Genomic DNA, 9,072 nt, shown 5'->3' with positions numbered 1-9,072 from the left:
TCTCTGCTTTTTAATATGCTATCAAGGTTGGTCATAACTTTCCTTCCAAGGAGTAAGCGTCTTTTAATTTCATGGCTGCAGTCAGCATCTGCAGTGATTTTGGAGCCCCAAAAAATAAAGTCTGACACTGTTTCCACTGTTTCCCCATTTCCCATGAAGTGATGGGACCAGATGCCATGATCTTTGTTTTCTGAATGTTGAGCTTCAAGCCAACCTTTTCACTCTCCTCTTTCACTTTCATCAAGAGGCTTTTGAGTTCCTCTTCACTTTCTGCCATAAGGGTGGTGTCATCTGCATAACTGAGGTCATTGATATTTCTCCCGGCAATCTTGATTCCAGCTTGTGCTTCTTCCAGCCCAGCATTCCTCATGATGTACTCAGCATATAAGTTAAATAAGCAAGGTGACAATATACAACCTTAACGTATTCCTTTTCCTGTTTGGAACCAGTCTGTGTTCCATGACCAGTTGTGCCTGTTGCTTCCTGACCTGCATACAGGTTTCTCAAGAGGCAGGTCAGGTGGTCTGGTATTCCCATCTCTTTCAGAATTTTCCACAGTTTATTGTGATCCACACAGTCAAAGGCTTAATATTGCATTAGGTCCTACTATAGGTCCAGAGGAAGAATTTCAACACCTCCAGTCACAAAATTCAATCATATACATGTGTGTGCATGTTAGTGCTCAGTAATGTCCAACTCTTTGCAACCCCATGGACGGTAGCCTGCCAGGTTCCTCTGTCCATGGAATTCTCCAGGCAAGAATACTAGAGTGGGCTGCCATTTCCTTTTCCAGGGGATCTTCCTGACCCAGGTATCAATTCCAGGTCTCCCATCTGGACTAGGACCATAGCCTAGGCCTATGTTTTTTTTTTTTTTTCCAATTTTATTTATTTATTTTTTTCAAGTTGAACAGACTAAATTTCTTTAAACAAACTTACTTATACTCCAGAGTCCTTTAAAAACTTAATAGCATTTATACATTGAAGGTATTTGATTTTCTTGTAACTAGCACTTCAAATGCAACAAGCATTTGAAGCAACAAGCATTTGACCCAACAAGTAAAACTTTCTACAGTTCATAACTTTTATAAATAAAATAAATTAAATGTACAGTGAATAAGTTCTCTGAAATATTTCAATATTTCTGCAGGTTTAGTAAAATTGTAAAATACATTTCAACTAAAATTCACAAATCTAAAAACCTGTTAGGCATTTTTAGGCGTTTTAAGATGGAAATGAAGATCAATGTTACATCGTAATATGCCAATTACAAATAGTACTTCAAATAGCAAATACTACAGTTTGTCCCAAACTTTAAAAACTATTCATGAACTCAACACTGAACTATTGATGGCTATGAGAATTGTTTCCTAGCCTTTTTGAAAATTTCAACCCATTTACGTTTAAGGTAATTATTGATAAGTACGATCCCATAGCCATTTTCTTTATTGCTTTGGGTTCAAGTTTATACACTCTTTCTGTGTTTCCTGTCTATAGAAGATCCTTTAGCATTTGTTGGAGAGCTGGTTTGGTGATGCTGAATTCCCTCAGCTTTTGCTTGTCTGTAAAGCTTTTGATTTCTCCTTCATATTTGAATGAGATCCTTGCTGGGTATAGTAATCTGGGCTGTAGGGTATGTTCTTTCATCACTTTAAGTATGTCTTGCCACTCCCTTCTGGCCTGAAGAGTTTCTGTTGAAAGATCAGCTGTTATCCTTATGGGAATCCCCTTATGTGTTATTTGCTGCTTTTCCCTTGCTGCTTTTAATATTTGTTCTTTGTGTTTGATCTTTGTTAATTTGATTAATATGTGTCTTGGAGTATTTCGCCTTGGGTTTATCCTGTTGGGGACTCTCTGGGTTTCTTGGACTTGGGTGATTATTTCTTTCCCCATTTTAGGGAAGTTTTCAACTATTATCTCCTCAAGTATTCTCTCATGGTCTTTCTTTTTGTCTTCTTCTTCTGGGACTCCTATGATTCGAATGTTGGAGCATTTAACATTGTCCCAGAGGTCTCTAATATTGTCCTCATTTCTTTTAATTCGTTTTTCTTTTTTCCTCTCTGTTTCATTTATTTCTACAATTCTATCTTCTAGTTCGCTTATCCTGTCTTCTGCCTCTGTTATTCTACTGTTTGTTCCCTCCAGAGTGTTTCTGATCTCATCTATTGCATTATTCATTGTATATTGACTCTTTTTTATTTCTTCTAAGTCCTTATTAAATCTTTCTTCCATCTTCTCAATCCTTTTCTCCAGGTTATTTATCTGTAACTCCATTTTGCTTGATTTTGAATCATTTTCACCATCAAAATTTGAAATTCTTTATCAGGTAGATTCCCTATATCTTCTTCTTTTGTTTGTGTTGGTGGGCAATTATCTTGTTCCTTTACTTGCTGGGTATTTCTCTGCCTCTTCATCTTGCTTATATTGCTTTGCTTGGGGTGGCCTTTCCCTCTTCTTGCAGTTTGTGGAGTTCTCTTTATTACGTAGTTTCTTCGCTGTGTGTGGGGTTGAACGGGTGACTTGTCTGGGTTCCCTGGTTAGGGAAGCATGTGTCAGTGTTCTGGTGGGTGGAGCTGGATTTCTTCTCTCTCCTTTAGAAGACAATGGGCTGCTTTTCTGGGAGCCTGATGTCCTCTGCCAGTATTCAGAAGTTGTTTTGTGGACTTTACTCCGCGTTCAAATGTTCTTTTGATGAATTTGTGGGGGAGAAAGTGGTCTTGCCATCTTATCCCTCCGCCATCTTGTTTCTTCCTCCCCAGAACACTGGATTCTTATATTCCACTTGGTCGTGGAGTATCTCTTCCCAGCTGCTCCAGCAAGGCGCAGCCGCTGTACCTTACCTTGGACGAGGGGTATCTCCTCAAGGCCGCGCCTCCTGCGTTGAATGTAGATCAGCTCCTCTCGGCCCTCCGGTGCCCAAGCAGCCACCGCCTCCTGAACGTGGTATAGCTCCTCTCGGCCACCGCCCTAGCCCTGGGCGCGGGGTAGCTCATCTCAGCCACGATTCTGCACGTGGTCGGTTGCGCCGGAGCTGGGCGTCTCCCGCGTCTCAGGCCTATGTTTTTGTTTACAGGAACCTACAAGATGGTTTTCCTAGTGTGGATACACCATTTTTACACTCACAGGCAATATGTGCGAATCCCAGTTGCTTCACACCCTCATCAGTATTTTATTTTTTATGTCTTTTTAATTTTTGCCATTGTAATGTTTGGGAAGAAATATCTCACTGTGGTTTGACTGGATATCTCTTAAGACTAATGCCATTGGACACTTTTGCATATGTTTCTTAACCATTCATATATCTTCTTTTGTGAAGTGTTTGTTCAAAACTTTTGCAATTTTTCTGTTTTTAATTATATATTTTATCTTCTAATTACTGCTAGAGATAGTCTTTATATATTTTGCATACAAGTCCTTTGTTAGATAAATGTATTGAGAATATTTTTTCCCAGACTGTGGCTTGCCTATTCAATTTTTTTTTCAAGTCTTTATTGAACTTGTTACAATATTGCTTCTGTTTTATGTCTTGCTTTTTTGGCTGCAAGTCATGTGGGATCTTAGCTCCCTGACCAGGGATCAAACTCAAATCCCCTACATTGGAAGGTGAAGTCTTAACCACTGGATCGCCAGGGAAGTCCTCTATTTGTTTCCTCAATGATATCATTCGATGAGCAGAATTTTTAATTTTGATGAACTCCAGTATATCAATTTTTTTCTCTTACAAATAACGCTTTTTGTATCTAGCCTAAGAAATCTTTGTCAACTTCTAGGTCATGAAGATATTTTCTTTTGTCTTATTCTAGAAGTTTTATAGTATAGTATTAGCTTTTAAGTCTGTGATCCATCTTGAATTATTTTTATATGTATGGTGTGAGCTGGGGGTTGAAGTTCCTTTTTTTTCCATATGGCTATCCAGTTGTTTCAACTCCATTTATCAAAAACTTTCCTTTCTCTATTGCATTGCTTTGAAACCTTTCCTGAAAATCTAGTGCCAGTGGTAAAGAACACACATGCCAATGCAGGAGACTCAAAAGACATGGGTTTCATTCCTGGGTTGGGCAGATACCCTGGAGGAGGACATGGCAACCCACTCCAGTATTCTTGCCTGGAGAATCCCATGGACAGGGGAGCCTGGTGGGCTACAGTCCATAGGATCACAAAGAGTCAGACTCGACTGAAGAACTTGGCATAGTGCACAATGTTCTGAAAGTCAACTGACCAACTAAGTGTGATTCTATTTCTATATTCCTTTCTACTGTTTTGACCCACTTGTTTATCCTAAACCTTTACCATATTCTCTTGATTACCTTCATGAGTTTTATCATTGTTTAGTTCTGTTTTGTGGCTACTTTTAACTCCAGCAGTTATTAGGTTCAGATTTTATTTTTAAAGCTAACACAATTTTCAAACTCCTCTGGACCTCAGTGACTGTAAAATAGGAAAAATAAAAACTCTCTTATAGGGTTGTTGGGAGAGATGAACAATCTAGTATACCTTTAAAAGGGACTTTCCTGGTGTCTCAGTGGTAGAGAACATGCCTGCCAATGCAGGACATGTGGGTTCCATCCCTGGGTAGGGAAGATCCCCTGTAGAAGGAAATGGCAACTCACTCCAGTATTCCTTCCTGGGAAATGCCAGGGACAGAGGAGTCTGGTGGGCTACAGTCTCTGGGGTCTCAAAAGAGTTGGACATGATTTAGCAATTAAACAACAACACAATACCTTTTTTTTTCAGTTATTATTTTATTTTTTTAATTGGAGGCTAATTACAATATTATATTGGTTGGTTTTGCCATACATTGACATGAATCCATCCCAGGTGTATATGTGTTCCCCATCTTGAACACCCCTCCCACCTCCCTCCCCATCCCATCCCTCTGGGTCATCCCAGTGCACCAGCCCCGAGCATCCTGTCTCATGCATCGAACCTGGGCTGGCGATTCATTTCACATATGATAATATACATGTTTCAATGCCATTCTCCCAAATCATCCCACCTTCACCCTCTCCCACAGAGTCCCAAAGACTGCTCTATACATCTGTGTCTCTTTTGCTGTCTCATATACAGGGTTATAGTTATCATCTTTCTAAATTCCATATATATGCATTAGTATACTGTATTGATGTTTTTCTTTCTGGCTTACTTCACTCTGTAAAATAGGCTCCAGTTTCATCCACCTCATTAGAACTGATTCAAAAGTATTCTTTTTAATGGCTGAATAATACTCCATTGTGTATATGTACCACAGCTTTCTTATCCATTCATCTGCAGATGGACATCTAGGTTGCTTCCATGTCCTGGCTATAATAAACAGTGCTGCAATGAACATTGGAGTACATGTGTTTCTTTCAATTCTGGTTTCCTCGGTGTGTATGCCCAGCAGTGGGATTGCTGGGTCGTATGGCAGTTCTATTTCCAGTTTTTTAAGGAATCTCCACACTGTTCTCCGTAGTGGCTGTACTAGTTTGCATTCCCACCAACAGTGTAAGAGGGTTCCCTTTTCTCCACACCCTCTTCAGCATTTATTGCATGTAGACTTTTGGATAGCAGCCATTCTGACTAGTAACACAATACCTTTAAAAGTGTATTATAATTCTAAAATAATCTTTGTACGTTTAGAATGCTGCTTATTTTTCTTTCATTTTTTGCTTCCCTTCATCTTAAGACATGTTCTCACATATATTTACTGAAATCTCCGAGAACGGTCTATATCCTTGGTTTCAGATTTGCAGAAGCAGCTACTGTATGGATTAGAGAATAAACAAAGGTCCAAGAGAATCAAAAGGAGTGATGGGCACCTGATTCCTTCCCACTTATGCGAAACCTAGTCTAGCAGTGATAGCAATACTTTCTGACATTTTTCATTTGTCTGTTTTTTTTTTTTAAGGCAAGAACTATTAGATTTCTAATGCTTTATTCTTCTAGATCGTTCTGATTTGATTTCCCTTTTCTTTGTTGTGGCAGCTACTCTTTGCTGAATGACCTTTGCTCTCCCCACCCGACATCAGTGACCTTTTAAACTGTTTTAATATTTACTGTGGAATTACTTGTCCTGAACCTTGGATTGAGTTTCCCTGAAAGATCTCATTATAGGCTTAAAATGGTGTTGAGCAGAAAGGTTCAGAGTTTGAACCCTTCCCTTTACCTAAACTAAAACAAGCTGAAAAATAACTCTTTCTCTTCCTCATTCATGTAAGAGCATGCAACAGAGATGAGTAGAAGTGTAAATTCTTTCATAACCTTTTTCCTATTACTACCCTAGTGAGTGAGTGAGTGAAAGTCGTTCAGTCGTGTCTGACTCTTTGCAACACCACGGACTATAGAGTCCATGGAATTCTCCAGGCCAGAATACTGGAGGGGGTAGTCTTTTCCTTCTCCAGGGGATCTTCCCAACCCAGGTCTCCTGCATTGCAGGCAGATTCTTTATCAGCTGAGCCACAAGGGAAGCTATTACTACCCTAGAAAGTGAAAGTGAAGTTGCTCAGTCGTGTCCGACTCTTTTTGACCCCATGGACTGTAGCCTACCAGGCTCCTCTGTCGTAGGATTCTCCAGGCAAGAGTATCATACCCCAATTATCATTCTCATTTTTAAATTGAAATTCTTCTTCCTTTGGTTTAGTAGCAGCTTCTTACTTTTGGCTACTGTTTTTACTCGATTGCAAACTCCTGGAGCACAATTATTTGATGTCATTTATCTTAGTTTCATGGGCCTTCCCTGGTAGCTCAGATGGTAAAGAATCTCCCTGCAGTTTGAGACCCGAGTTTGATACTTGGGTTGGGAAGATACCCTGGAGAAGAGAATGGTTACCCACTCCAGTATTCTTGCCTGGAGAATTCCATGGACAAAGGAATCTGGCAGGCTAAGGTCCATGGGCTCAGAAAGAGTCAGACGTGACTGAGCAACTAATACACATATCTTAGTTTCAAATCTTAGCATCAAACCAAGTGCCCTGTATTCACTTCATAACTATCTATTAAATTAATTCTTTCGGTCAATAGCTGATTATTGTACCAAAGACAATGTCATATATATAACAGATAGGCAATAATTGTACATGGTTTATTGATAGCAGGAACTCAATACTTATTCACTGATTGATTAATAGTTTGAATTCATTTTATAATTAGAGCACTAGATGAGTCTGGTGATCATTTCAAAAACTTGTTAGAACTGCTCAACTGGAATTTTGCATATCGAATTATTTAAATAATAGCTCTCTGTACCTTTTTCTTTAATGTTATCCATAAGATTAGAGCCATTTTACCTCATAATAAACGAAAAGAGTCTTCTAAATACTTGTAGTATTAAAATCCCTTGACAAGAATTCGGAATTATCTCAAATTCTGTCTTATTCTAATGAGTGTCACAGCCAAGTTCCAGTGCACTTGACTGAGACAGAATAAATATATGTAGTTTTCAAAAGACTCAGACAATGAGAGTGAAGCGCTAATGTCTGTGCTAGACTTTCTAACTCTTCTACTGATATCCTTCTGTAGACAGTGTTCTTGTTCTCAGGCCTGTGATTAATTTCTGCTTCCTAGAGCAAACTGGGAAATCTTGCTTCCTTTTTTGATAGAATATAGATTTGTCCATCAAATCTTAGACAGCTAGTCCTGGAAGCTCCTTTTAAAGCCAAAAGGAGGTAAAATGAGGTCAAAAAAAGGAAGTACGCTACACACAGCAGGTGGTAAATGTGTAAGAGGTATGAGCACATGAGAACTAACATAGATGGAAAACATAAATCCTTAAACATGTTTCGATAAAGCCATGGAAGTGTTGACTTTAAAAAAAGTGCAGAATGTGAGAGTTGTGAGTTATGTTTTATTTGGGGAAAAATGAGGACTGCCGCCTGGGAAAACAGCACCTCAGATAGCTCTAAGAAACTGTTGTAAAGAGGCAGGGGGAAAGATCTATATACACGTGATTTTGGTAAAGAGGGAGTATACGCAATCAATCATGTATTTTCTTTTTTTCAGAAATTGTCTTAGTCACAAAGAGTAGATGTCACCATGAAGAATTTTAGTGTTTTTCTAGATATGAGAAGATACAAGAATTGGGCTCATGAAATCACCTCCTGAAAATACATATCTGAAGACCTGTTCTGCCGGTACTTCCTGCCCTGCCTCGTCCTGTCCCCACATCGTCAGAGTGCCTCATTTCTGCTCTTCTTGGCAGGCGTTGAAAATCAGCAGCTGCAGTAGCACATATTTAATTCTTGTAGCGGTAGATGATAAGTGCCAATGGCAAGTGCCAATTTGTAGTTGACTGAAGTTGCATCCATACATACTGTGGTGGGACAAGGAGGCTTGAGATGTTGTCATTCAGTCGCTAAGTTGTGTCAGACTCTTTGCAACCCCACGGACTGCAGCACGCCAGCTCCTCTGTCCTCCACTCTCTCCTGGAGCTTGCTCAAACTCATGTCCTTTAAGTTGGTGATGCCATCCATCCATCTCACCCTGTGTTGTCCCCTTCTACTCTTGCCCTCAATCTTTCCCAGCATCAGGGTCTTTTCCAATGAGTGGGCTCTTCACATCAGGTGGCCAAAGTGTTAGAGCTTCAGCTTTAGCATCAATCCTTCCAATGAATATTCAGGGCTGGAATCTGCTTTAGGATTGACTGATTTGATCTCCATGCAGCCTAGATAGTGGTATTGGAATAGCTACACCTTTCTTAAACACTTCCTTTAAGTCCTTACAAAAGCTGAACTAAGTTGATTGTGTAAGAACTGACCCAGTTTAATTTCTTCCTCTGAACCCTTTCTGTTCAGAGTGGGGAAGCAAATTGTCCAGGATCACGGATTTGGAAGACTTTTAGGTAATCTACACCATAGGTTACATTGTTGTCAGTGCCAGCCTTTCGAAGCAGGGAAAGCAAAGTTCAACAGAAGTATCAGCGACTTCTAATCAGGTCCCTTCCTTCCCCCGCCCCCTAGGTTTAAACCTTCTCTAAAGCTTTCAGTGGTTTCAACACTGAGACCTTTAAAAATTGTTTGCAACTACATAAACTTGAACGGTCTGCAGGGGCTGCAGCGGGCGAGTGGCCTTTGGGGTTGAGAGCTTCAAGCCCGCGCGA

Source organism: Moschus berezovskii, chromosome 6 (genome assembly GCF_049115385.1).
Source record: "Moschus berezovskii isolate FMDL1 chromosome 6, NW_MosBer_1.0, whole genome shotgun sequence".
In the NCBI taxonomy this organism is placed as follows: domain Eukaryota; kingdom Metazoa; phylum Chordata; class Mammalia; order Artiodactyla; family Moschidae; genus Moschus; species Moschus berezovskii.
This window is presented reverse-complemented; position numbering follows the sequence as displayed.